At 34.2% G+C, this 14,012-nt stretch overlaps 1 protein-coding gene across 1 annotated transcript in view; it reads right to left on the bottom strand.

The window, feature by feature from the left end:
• Positions 1–14,012, bottom strand: part of LOC145694772 (serine/threonine-protein kinase S6KL-like) — a 388,845-nt gene that overhangs the window by 68,957 nt on the left and 305,876 nt on the right. The gene's annotated exons all lie outside the window — the stretch shown is intronic.

Genomic DNA, 14,012 nt, shown 5'->3' with positions numbered 1-14,012 from the left:
CAGATAAAAGGTAATCGATTTCTTAATTTTTTTAGATTTTATATTAAAATTCAATAGCTTTAGGCACTCTGAACTGTCGACAATTCCGTTCACTAATTTGTAGAGGAAAATTAGCTGCGAGTGCTCATGTCTAGTTGCCAATGAGCTACAACCAAAAATACTCAGAAGAGATTTGTACGATACCTTTGCTTCATAAGAATTAATATTAAAAACCTTATAATACAGATATCTCAAAAATTTATTTTGGATACGTTCAACCTTGTTAATATAGTTTTTGTAATAAGGAGTCCAGACTATAGAAGCGTGATCAAGTCTACTTCTAATAAGGGTATTAAATATAGTTATTAAAACATCCACATTGTGGAAGTCTCTGGTGTTCCTCATTACAAATCCCAAAAGCTTAAAAGCCTCATTACATACTTTCTCAATATGTACATTAAAAGACATCCTATTATTGATTATAATTCCCAAATCATTTACCTCTTGGCATCTTTTGATATTTAAGTTATTAATCTTATAATCAAAATAAGTGGGATTATTTTTTCTCGAAAAGGTTATTGCAGTACATTTATTGATATTGAAATGCAGTTTATTTTTAAGACTCCAGTTATAACAGCTATTTAAATCATCTTGAAGCTTCCAAACATCATTAGGTTCTCTTATTTGTCTATACAGTTTCATATCATCTGCGTACAATAAGCAATTTGAATTTTTGAGAACAGACGGCAAATCATTGATAAATAATACAAAAAATAAAGGTCCTAAGTTAGATCCTTGTGGCACACCTGAGTAAACATCAAATAACGTAGATCTTTGATTATTGAACACCACATATTGTTTTCTGTCTTTTAGGTAAGATGAAATCAATAGAAGCAATTGTTCCGAAAAACCAAAACTAGACAATTTCATAATTAATATATCGTGATCCAATTTGTCGAAAGCTTTTGAAAAATCTGTATAAATTGTATCAACTGAATGATTATTATTGAGGGAATCTGATATATACTGAACGAAAGTAACAAGATTTGTAACTGTTGATCTCCTGGGATAAAAACCATGTTGATAAATTGATATATATGGTTTAACATGATTAAAAATTTTATTATAAAGGATGTGTTCAAAAACTTTAGCTATTGTAGAAATTAATGAGATTGGTCTATAATTTTCTATTGCTGTAGGATTTCCCTTCTTTAATATAGGACGGACTTTGCTAATTTTCCAAACATCAGGATAGAGAGAAGTTTTTAATATGAGATTATAGATGTGACATAGAGGTATCTTCAGAACTTCCCCACATCCCTTAACAATGTACGAAGGAATTAAATCAGGACCAGAGGATTTAGACGATTTTAACTTTTTAATGGCATTCACATAATCTTGTTCAGTAATGGAATTGATCACAAGACAGTTATTAACATTTAGGATGGGAGAATAATACCCATTATAATTTGGACGACATGGAGAGTAAACGCTTTTGAAATATTGAGCAAAATTATTGGCAATGGCAGAATCAGAAGTAAGTATTTGATTGTTATATACCATATGACTGACTTCTAAATTATTACTCTTTTTGCTCTTAAGGTAATTCCAAAAGCATTTAGGGTTTCTCCTTAAGTCATTTTCTGATTTCCTTATATAAAGTTCGTAAGCCCTATTAATAAGAGTTTTAGCTTGTTTTCGTAGCTCCTTAAATGTATTCAAATTATAAACTGAAACATGCATATGTTTTCTATAGTAATTTTTTTCTTTAAGTATACTAACAATTTCCTGCGTAAACCAGCAGGGGTGACGGTGCCTTTTGAATATTTTCTTCTTGGGCACATTACTATCGATAATAACATTTAAAATATTATAAAAGTAATTCACTGCTAGATTAACATCTTTTATAGCAAGTAACTCTGACCAGTTTTGTTGCCTTAAAGAACTATATAAATTAAGGAAATTAGCTTTACTAAAATTATATGCAATACTAGTAGTATGTTTGATACGCGAAATAGTGTTATTAAGGTACAGTTGACAATGTAATGAGGGATGATGTTTATCTTCTTCTAATAAGGGATACATATTTCTAGATACGTTAACTTCCAACTCAACACTAGAGAGAACTAAGTCAAGAGTTTTACCATACGCATTCTTTACTGAGTTCATTGATCTTAAATTATGAAATGAGATAAAGTTTGCCAAGGACTTACAGATAACGTCACCATCTAACAAATCAAACGAGCAGTCTATAATTGAAGGAATATTAAAATCACCAACTATAACAATATTATGAAATTGTATATCAACTATTTGTTCAATTTTTTCAAAGAATTCAAGATATTTTTCCACTTTAGTATTCGGTGGAAAGTATACAACAATGACATAAATATGCTTAGTTGCTATTTTAACTTTTATACATGATGCTTCAACATAATTTATAACAATTGGAATTTCAGTAACACTATAGTTCTTTAAAATTGCTATAAGTGCACCTCCTCCATCTTTGTGAGTTCTATCATATCTAAATACATTATACCTTTCATCAATAAATTCATTATTATATATACCGTCACACAACCAAGTTTCGGTCAAAAGTATAATGTCGAAATTAGTGGCTGCAATACCCGTGTACAGTTTATGTAATTTGGTTCGAATACCTCTAACATTTTGATAATTTAAAAATAACGTCTGATTATTGCTGTTCATATTTTACGTTAAACTTCTGACTTCATCAATAGTAGTGAGGGTATATACAAAGGAGTCATCAGCCTTTTTCCTTAATTTGATATTACCCGCATAGTCAACCCAGAGGAAAGCAAAGTTTTTCTCTCTCTTAACTTTCCTGGCCTCACTAAAGATTATTCTACGGTGCAATGTTAAACTCTGGTTGACATAAATAGTCCCACCCACTGACAGGCCCAGATCTTTACAACTGAGATTTCTTTTCACTTTTCTTTTTGCAATAAATTTATCCTTATCTAATCTCCTAACAAATCTAACAATAATACCTGGTTCTGGTTGGCTGGGAGATTTCTTCAACCTATGACACACATCTATCATATCATTGGTAACACTTATGTCCAATGCTGTACCTACTCTCTTAATTATATTATTAACATCTTCATTTGGTAAGACAGGTATACCTTGTATTTCAATTGTGTTCCTTCTACTATACTGATCCAATTCATCTACTTGAACTTTTAATTTGTCAATTTGTTTTTTTAACGATAGATTTTGATTCTTTAATTCGTCAATTGTATTCATGCATTTATTCAATTCCTCAGTTTGATATTTGATGAGGTTACAATTCTCGTCAAGTTTTTCATGGATTATTATTATTATTATTATTATTATTATTATTATTATTATTATTATTATTATTATTATTATTATTTCTATCGATTAGACGTTCATCGTTCAAGGAAAATAATACGACAAAGTAAAAGCAAGGTGAAAAAAAGTTTTCCTTAAACTTGTAGAAAAAAAATGATGGTGAAGAAAATGCTTTTAAACCAGGGTGATAGCTCCAAGACATACACTTTTTAAATTATGATAAAAATAATTACAATTAACTATAGAAAGGTGCAGGAATGACTGAAAACATATAATTACATTACCTTCTTTTACTTGGACAATAAATTAAAATGTTTTAAACACTAAAAAGCGAAAAAGAAGGGGAAAAGACGGTACTAAATGGCAGTTTAAAAGACTGTCTTAACTGGACTTAAACATGACTCCAAACAAGCAGCTCTTCGAGAGATGTGCCACGACATCTCCCTGCAGCAAGCAGAGAATATCTCTGGAATTTCCGGACTCCAGGAGGTCTAGTTCTATCCAAAGGTTCACGACCTAAACCACTACGATTCCCATCCATTATTAGTTTTCTTTCTCTTGGAGCACGATTTTAAACACGGCAGCCATTTGATAAACATCACGAGTTTTCAATAATTTATTGTTGAGAGAGATAATCGGTGTACTTTTTTCAAGTTCTGGCACGCAGCTACACTTCCTTTGGTGTACTCAACTTAAAGACTTGTAAGAAATGATCCATAAGAATACAAACGGAAAACAAAAGATACTAACGACATAACGGACATGTTAACATTCCCGTTTCTCCACTTCAACTGATAGCGAGTGACTTTGTAACAATGGAGAACGCTGTGGAACTTTATCTTTAAGTGAGATCTAGTTCTTGTTAAATAGTTACTGAGTTGTTTTCCGACAAACCAGTATTACCGATGGAATTTATACTAGATGCTTAGTCGGAATTGATTTATTTCTGCATGGAGAACGTCCAACGGTCACATAAAATCCATTAATATTCGGAACAACGATGTGATTCGTAAAAAAATGAAGATACGAAAAAGAAATCAGAATAATTCATCGTATTTTCTCATCACCTGAGGAAACATTGTTAACAGATCTCTATAATTTTCAAGAATAACATAATAATGTGTGTGTGTATGTGTTTATCAACAGCTTCTCTGATAGAAAGAAATCACCTAGAGCCACCTAATCTTGTACACAGATATTTTCAGCAGATCTAATCGCGTACGAATAATAAAACGCGTTGCAATTTTGTGACATGTAAATATCAGCAAGAAGACTTTGTTTGACATACTCTGTAGCATTATCAAGCTAATAATGTTGGCAACCTAACATAAAATTACTTACATTAAAATTACAAGAACTTACAAGTCACATTTTCTATTCAATGTTGCAAAGTAAGGACGCAACAGTATCGCAAACATCCTAATTTTGGTCTCTTATATACAACTAATACTGCAAACGAGACGGCCAAAGCAATGCATATCCAAAGTACTTTAGTGTCCAATACTATAGTTATTATATCCCGAATTTCGAATGGCTAGGCATAAAGATACAAGGAAGTTTTCCAAAAGCAGTGACTTCAAAAAACTACTTAAATAAGAACTTTAATCAATTGCATAGATAGCTTTCAGATAGATGTAAAGATCATAATGTCGTTTACAACTTGACATCTCAAACCGTTCTGGAAGTATGGTAAAACAATGTTAAAAGTTTACAATGCTGCTTAATTATTTAGCGGTAATTCCGAGAACTTTTTGTAATTGCACCTATTATAAACGATTGTTGTAATGTAATAAAAGCAAAGTAAATAATTAAAAAAAAAACTGTTTTAAAACGTTCCCGCTAATATGCCATTTGAAGCAAAATATCAAATTTAACAATTTAATTTTATAATCATAGAATGGTTTGAGATGTCATAAATTGCTGTAAACGGCATTATGGTCTTTGCAAATACTGAAAACTACCATTGAATTGAATGTGATACTTACTGGTATCTAAACAATTTTTTTTAAATAAAGTCCCTGGAAAAGAAAACTCAAGTTTTCAATTTCTTGTAACTTTGTTTCTATTTATTCGAAATACGCTACATGATGACAGTAGTACTAGACACTAAGGTTCCTTTGAATCTTCATTGCTCCGCCCGTCTCAATTGCATTATTACTGTTGTAAACACCTGCAAACTTTAGTCGTTTTTCAATGTTTTTGATGCGTCCTTAGTTTGCAACACTGCATAATAAATGTATTTTAAGCTTTTGTTTTACATGTCGATTTGAAATATGTAATAAGCTAACTCAGCACCCTTTTAAAGCTTAAAACTTTATGACAGCACTGTTAATCTGGTTGCATTGGAAGTATGCTAAACGATGTCTTCCTTCTGATATTTGTATGATACGAAATATCAGCATATTCTATTTATTAGTTCAGAAGTTACAAGGGCGTATCAAGATAAATGATCCATCCGCTGTATTGCATGTACTGAAGAAAAATGCTTCCCTCCTTCCATTTGATCTCTCTGGTGATTAGCGGCAGCGAGGTGATTGAATAGTTTATTGTCATAATGAACGAAAACACCATGTTGTGTAAACTTTCTTTAAACGTTTGAACAATCTTAGTGTTCTGGTTTTAAATGCCTGTGGAACAATTTATGTAACCATGTATAAGTAACATTAAAAAGAAAAATAGTATATAATTGAAATTCAACGCATTTATAAATAATTTATATCCGTGATAAATTTAGTAATTTGTAAATCAATATTCAAAATTGCAATTTGTTTTAATTAAGCTCAAAATTGTTTTATTTCCATTCTAACTAGTTGTATTTTCAATACTATATAAAAATTATAATATAACTGATTTCATATTTAAAACTGGCACAATAAAGTGGGGACTAATATTAGCCTCTTCATTTAGTTCAATCACTGACGGCTAGAAGCAGCACGCGCAACGTAAACAATCATGGACGACTGATTATGTTTCTGAGCGAGCTTCCTGGTCATTGGCTTGGATGCTGAGGACCTAACGAATGGCCAACAGGAAGTCCAGATCTCAATATATGTGACTTTTTTCTTGTGGAGCTATTCTGAGGAAGATGTACAAGTCCAAATCTCGCACAGTGGAGGAACTAGAGGCACGGATTCAAGAGGCATAGCGAACACCCTAATTGACTACCTTCAGAATAGCATCCATTATAAAGATAACCAAGAAAGTTATGTCGCTTTTCACCCACCATCTTCGAACATCGACATGTCACCTACGACGCACCTGGAAGTTCAAAATAGCCCTCATCAGAATCGACGACCTTTTGCCAATGTTCTGGAAGGCCATGGATTCTCTCGCGGTAAGTTGGCGGGATGCGAAGCATAGAAGGTATCAAGTGCATTTTGCACCTCTGCTAGGGATTTGAACTGGCATCCTCTAAGATGATTGTCCAAGGAATGGAACAGGTGCTAATCGGACGGTGCAATGTCCGGGAAGTATGGTGGATTCAAGGCGTAGAATGGTGTTCCGGATCATCCTAGCCACATGGAGCTTAGCGTTGCCGCGAGCAGTTCACCAAACACACCGGAGATCCTTCTGATGCAGTGCTGGTTTTGGGTGTTTTGGAACAGGTTCATGGGATGCTAACCAATGATGACGGCGCCATAGAGCTTCGTACAGGACCGACATCTCAACACGTTGTCCAGAAATGGCTCCTTCCTCAGACGAGACAGAAAAGAAATACAAGTGTCTGCTCGCGTTGCGTTCTGGCCCGGAGTCAAATCATGTGGGACCTATCGACCCAACTTGTAGTGCTTCCCAAATTGATGGAGGTGCTGCCGAATGGTTTCTCCACTCACACTGAATTGTAGTCCCAGTTCCTCACATGTCTGGCCACTGTTAGCCTGAATTGATGCCTGAAGATCTTCATTTTGCACATGTGTTGTTCTTCCGCCATGTGGTGCTTCTTCGAATGGTTTGTCACCGTCTTTAAACATGTTAAACCACCGCTGCACTGTCCGCGTAGTAACCTTCACTAAAGACCTGGCATATCTTGCAGCGGCGTTTGACCCGTTTGAATACATACAGCATACACGCCATTATGACGCTCTGTGGAGGTCCCATGTTCCCTCTGTCCTTTCACAAGTTCACGGTGTAACTGAACTGCCACAAACACGTAGTATGTTGGATATACCTACACCAACAACTGATTTTCGCCTTATCTCCATTCTCATTCAGCTCACGATGTGAGGACCAATTGATCACAGTCCACCACAAAAAGCGACAGAACTTTCTTGACTCTCGTTCTTTATATATATCCCTGCCTGTTTGAGGAATTTGGTTAACAACATAGGTGACTACATTGAATTTTAACACACATATTTTTTAATGTAACGAAGGTCACATATAAGTTTATCTAATAAATAAGAATCAATATTACAGATTTATAAGTTTTTTCAAATACCTAGTTATTTTTCACCCATCTTATATACCTAGTATCTTTAGAATTTTAACGAAAAGAGGATCATCGAAGAGAATCGCATTACTCGACAAGCGCTCGTTAAGGCAAGAGAGTATAAATAAATACATACATACATATTATGTATATACGTATGCATGTATTTCTTTATACTCTCTTGCTTGAACGAACGCTTGTCGAGCAATGCGAAAAGCATAACCGATATATATCGGTTATGATTTTCATTGATAGCACAGTTTGTTATACACACAGGATGTGGCTAAACGTCTGGACCGGGTTGAGTATTGTACAAACTTCTTATGGGTTGGATCTCCAGTCAAATGACACCAATGTTATGATGTGGTTACGGTCATCCGCTATCTTGGTGAAGGCCATATTGGATTAAATCTCGTTGTTTCAAATGACAACATGGTCATTGTAATACATCTAAGGGCACCTTTTTTTTTTTAACGAGAAATCAAATTGCCAGTTCATTTTTCGATAACTGTAATGATAGGGTTGGGATTGGACTTTGCGGAGTTTTCCTTAAGGAGGGTACGACACACAACTTGTAACACCGCAACAATCAGATTCATCAACAGGAAAAATATATGTGAAGACAAAAACAACAGCAAATACAATCACAGAACATGTTCCATATGGCCGCCGTTCTCTTCTAAGCAGTTCCCCGCGCCATTTGCATATATTTAATGCGTTTGTATGTAGACGCTAAGTAATGATTTGTCAATCGATGTGACATGAAAACTGACTACCTTTCACTTTGATTTTTGCAGATGAGACGTCAAGATGTTAAGCGCGAGGAGAGGATAGATTTTTTTTTTTTGGCTGGAGGACGCAGTTCAGCAGTAATTGCCGCTGACTTCAATGCGGAACATCCAATCCGGGCGCTATCGTTACACGAAAATTGTAACGGATTATATTCTTTACCGAAATATACTACTACAAACCGTATGCTTAATAATATGCTTTTCCCGTTCGATCTGCAATTAAGTCCTCTGAACAAAACTGTAATTCAGTCTTTCCTTTACTAAAACGAAACCAAAGGAAAAAAAGCAGTACTTAGGGTTAACTGTTAATATGAAGGCATGATAATTTCGTTTGTAAGTTCTAATTTGATTCATATATCAGATTGATATTTGAATGTAATTAAGGTCCTACTGAATATAGATATACTTAAATCAAAATATATTTGTTATCAAAGGGCTTTCATTTGCAACATTAATTAAAAGTTTTAACAGGTTTAATATCAAAGCATTTTCCAACTTGAACATTATACGTAATTTAATTGGAATACAATTAATTTCAACGACATTTTGCTTTAAAGAGAAGCTCCAGTTTGTTATTTTCCAGAAAATACATTTACTTCTTAGGAATCCACTTCATTTTATTAACTTATCTCGTGAATCGGAATCTAAAACTAAGATCATATTCCCACAATACAACTCAAAAATTAGAATAATTGAACAAAAATACACTGTAAGGTATCTAATTTCTTAATTCCATACAACATGGCAGGTTTTTTTTTCTTTAATTAATCGGTTACCTGGAGACTACTTCTAAAACATTGAAATATGCTTTTTACAAGTAGAATATAGTGAAGTAAAAATACTAGAATAATAATAGAAGTCATCCTGCATACAATCCCGATCTCGCCTTGTCGGATTACCATCTGTTTGGTCCATTTCAAATTATTCTCAGAGGCCGTCGATTCAGCTCCGATCTATAGGTGAAGGAAGCAGTGCATTTGTGGCTTGCTGCGCAACCTTTTTTTTTTCAGAGGGAATTGGAAATCTTGTGCAACGGTGGACCAGGAGCATTGAAGAGCAGGATGAATATGCTGAAAAATGATATGAATAGAAACATTGTACTCTTGTGGTAATAAATAATAAAAATTGATTGCAGATACTTATTGATTTGCCCTCGTAATCTTGCTTCCGTCAACTATTTTACTGGGCTCTTTTTATGATGCCTGACATCAGACTTTCAGTTTACTGATCTCATCTTGGGGAAAGAATATTTCATCGACATTAATACACCTAGAAAACACGAGATCCTTCTTGAAGCGAACAATACTGCTTATGAAAGCTTTACTTGTTTACTGATTTAGGTGATGTTGCAATTGTACTTATAGAAATATCACTTGTTGGTACGCAACATCCGTAACACAGACCTCTGACTTCTCAGAAACAAGCTTCAGGTACTCGTTCGGGACGCTTCACAATGGCTGCTACAAATGTTCTTGCCATGTCCTTGTCGGTGGGGGCCTTTTAGCGTTTCTACTATGTGTTCTAAACTTTGTTCAATAGACTGGAAACGGTTGCATGTGATATACAGACTCCCTCCAGGTGACGCGCACTGCTTTCTGCTGCAATCACTATAGTACAACGGTCATCACTTATCACTATTTCAATCCACTGTTCGAGCGTTAACACCATGCAGCATCACCTGGAATGCCAGAATGGTGAATATTCCCTAAATAAATAACATTATTTTTTTTGGACAATTCAGTCTCTAACGGTCTATATTTCCAAAACAAAAAGCGGTAATAAAAAGTAACTTCCCATTTCAATTTCGGCCAGGGAAAGGGGGATGTAGTTTAAAACAATGCCAAACGATTTCCTAGCATTCAAGAGCTAAATCCAAGATGGTGGATTTCAATATAACAACTAACTGTCTATAATTCTATCGGACAAATACCCATCCCACTACCTATATCCAACATTTGATATCAATTTCTGAATTTGTCTTAAAATTACAAAAAAGTTTCTGAAAGTTTCTGCATCACCCTGTATGTTAATATTCTCCATGCATATTTCAAATTTGGATATAAACATTTTGATCCTTCTGTTCTTCTTTCTTTCTTTCTTTTTGATTGGCATTCCCTTTTTTTCAAAATATATATATATATATAATGACTTCTCATTGATGACTATCAATGGAAAGATGTTTGCTAAAGCTCCAAAAGTTTAATATATTCTGCTTTCTTAATTATTTATATAAAGAAGTCTTTATACTATGAGTGTGATTATTTTATACACATATTTTGGACATACTTAATGGCGTGTACTTTCCATGGAAGATACTATTAAGAGATCTAAAACGCCTGGAGACTATGCAACCCAAATGACTTCATAACGTAATGTATTTCTAGAACAGTAAATCACATATTGTTACTGTTGTTTACAGGAGTCAAGGTCTTCGTTGGATTATGCTAAAGAAAGTTATGCAATATTACGGAAATTCGCCGTGTAAACTACATGTTGTTTCACTAACCATTTCAACACATCAAAATAAGCTTATAAATGTGTTTACTTACTTTCCAAAGACGAACACATTGCAACAACGAACGACATACACACAGCGCTGTTCGCCTCGACGCGTAAAACAAAAACAAAGCCTCTTTATTAACGATCTTCGTGTTGACATACATTATAACAACGAGTGATTTTATGCGAAGAAAATGATGCTAATTCATACAATATGAACAACAAAAAACACACATTGGTGATCATATGATTAAATCTCACCGATTTCTGAAGAAAAGAAAACAACGCATTAATAGAACTATATAGACATATGCACAATCTCTCAAATATTGGATATGATAGAAATATAAAAGTAGGGAAAGCAACTGCAATAGTAGGTAATGTGAAATCCTCCGAAGTGACAGACGTTACTGAGAAAACGACTCCATACATTAGTTCGTATTATTACAACATATTGTGCAAACGTTAATTTTAAATTATTTAGCTGAAACACCTATTCTTCGCACAAAATGAATAGGTTTGTAGAAGCTACTTAATAGTTTTGATATAATTTTTGAACCTCCTCTCCCCGTGGGATACGAAGTTCTAAATGTCTATGGTCTCTTCTCTGCAGTTACCTAGAAGCTAACGGTATGGATTTGTACAGGGAAATGAGCACAAGTTCAGCTGTATACGTGAGATTCACTAAGTACTATTAGGCACAAAATAATGCTGGGCTAATAGTACTGGCGGGGACCCGGGTTACATCAACATTAGTCCAGCGGTCACATTTTTTTCTGTATTACATGATTTCACATAACCACACATATCCACATGCTCCCCTGAGTTAAAACAACTCTAAATTAACACTGGTTTGAAGTGTTATGAAAGATTGCATTTTGAAAACGAGGAAAAGTGTTTGCGCCTATTTTGTTTTCGAGCGCGTAATACACTTTAATACAAGGTGTCAGAAAAAGAACGTACCCTATTAAAAAAATGTATATATTCTTAGCCTCCTAATGTTTTTCTTTCCTATTCGGGATAAATTGATGCAAAACAAAGATAAAAATAATATAGTGAAAAGTAAACCAATAAAAATAAAAGAGTAAGCAAGGGTAAACGTAATGCATTATTTCTGATGGTCAAAATGTGATTCAGATAAACTCTGAATGTGACAGAGTTTACAAAACCGCATAGTAAAGAACAAGGTAATTTTCATACTAAAGAATGTTGCGTGTGTGTTTGTATACATATAATGTGTCTAGAAGGCGAGAATGTCAATGATCGACGACGTTTCTTCGACCCTCAAGTTCTCTCTTTTCCTCTCGCCTTCTTCAAATACTAAAGTCACGAAGAAGCGAAGGAAAACTATTTAGATGATTTGGGATGTTATACTGGTTTGCAGCAGCAGCACGAGGTATATACACTTACACGTGGCGGCATGGGTTATTCTGCTAATAAAGTACATCAGTTAATTGTTACTATTTACTAGACATAATCAAGCGACTCGGCTAAAATTTTAAAAGTATAGCATCGTTCACTATTGACGATGTACTACGAATATATCTTTTATATATATAAAAATGAAAGTCACTGATTGTGACTTAATAACTCATGAATCACCCAACCGATTCCGATCAAATTTTCAACATAGTTGAGGTTTGGGCCTTGGGCCTGGGATGGTTCTTATTATTTCACTTTAACGGTGCAACTTATGGGAGGGGGAAGGGGAAGATATTTTAAAATGATCGAAAATGACCGATATTAGTGTAAAATCCATAATTTTCGGGGTCGCTAAGATGAACAATGACATTTTCGATGCTGTTTAAATCCAAATTCAGCCCCGCAACTTTAGGAACGGGGGAGAAACATAAAAATGATCGAAAATCACCCATATTAGTGTCGAATCCCTAGTTTTCGGGGTCGATGAGACTAACAGTCACACTTTCTATAGTCACACACAATTACTTCCGATGCCGTTTAAATCTAAATTCACCTCGTTATGTCCAAAATGAAACGTATTTTGCTACATATACATATACAAAAAAAATCTAGAGAAAATTCAACAAGTTTTAGTAAAGTAGCCTTCGTTTTTACTTAGAAGAGATGTGAAATAATTGTACTAGGTGAGGGTTACAAATGTCTGTTCCTACAGAGGGAATTATGATTTAAAGTGGACTAATAGTTCCTTATTTCCAAAGTACATTCCATTTGCCCCATTTAAGAGTATTGTATACACCATCTTGCTGCTATTAAATATATGTGCAATTTCTTACTTTGCAATCTAAATCCACTTTTCCGTATTAGATCATTGGTGGTTCACCTAGTTCATTAATAGATTTACCACACGTATATGATGTATTATTTTCATTTTTAAGTTTCAGACCATTATTTTTTCGTTATTGGAAACTTGCCTCAAATCACTCTAGTATTTAAGGGGGCGGACTACTAAATGTTTTTTCAAAAGCTAATAATTTTTCTTTTGCCCGTTTTTCGTAAGTGAAAAGAGATCATGAAATGTAACTTACCACAATAATAGATAATGTTATTCTACACCCGAAAATACGGGATCGGAAGAATTTTCAGTGTTGTCATCCATAGAAATTACAGTGTGACCAGAATTTGAATTACCCAAAAATCTAGGTTAAGGCAACGACTAGAAAAATCAACTCAACGGTAATTGATGACTTATCATGCTGTCAATGTTCCTTGTTAACTACTTTTTCAATAATATTTGTAAAATAAATACAAATATTATTTAAAAACTAGTTCCCTACAGAAAACGGTCTAATAGCGTCAGATCGGGAGATCTGGATGGATACTCGACGCTTTTTCCTCCGTTTATCCACCTCTCAATAAATGTTTCAACCAAGAATTGCCGCACGTCTCGTTGGTAATGTGGTAGTGCGTCGTCTCTTGAAAAAAAATCTTCATCTGCGTACAGTTAATAAACAGCGGGCACATTTTTTTCCTGCAACATGTTAAGATATTCTACACTT

This window comes from Thermobia domestica, chromosome 9, assembly GCF_964235325.1.
Source record: "Thermobia domestica chromosome 9, izTheDome1.hap1.1, whole genome shotgun sequence".
Taxonomy (NCBI): Eukaryota; Metazoa; Arthropoda; class Insecta; order Zygentoma; family Lepismatidae; genus Thermobia; species Thermobia domestica.
Note: the sequence above shows the minus strand (reverse complement) of the source record. Positions and strands in the feature narration are given on the sequence as shown.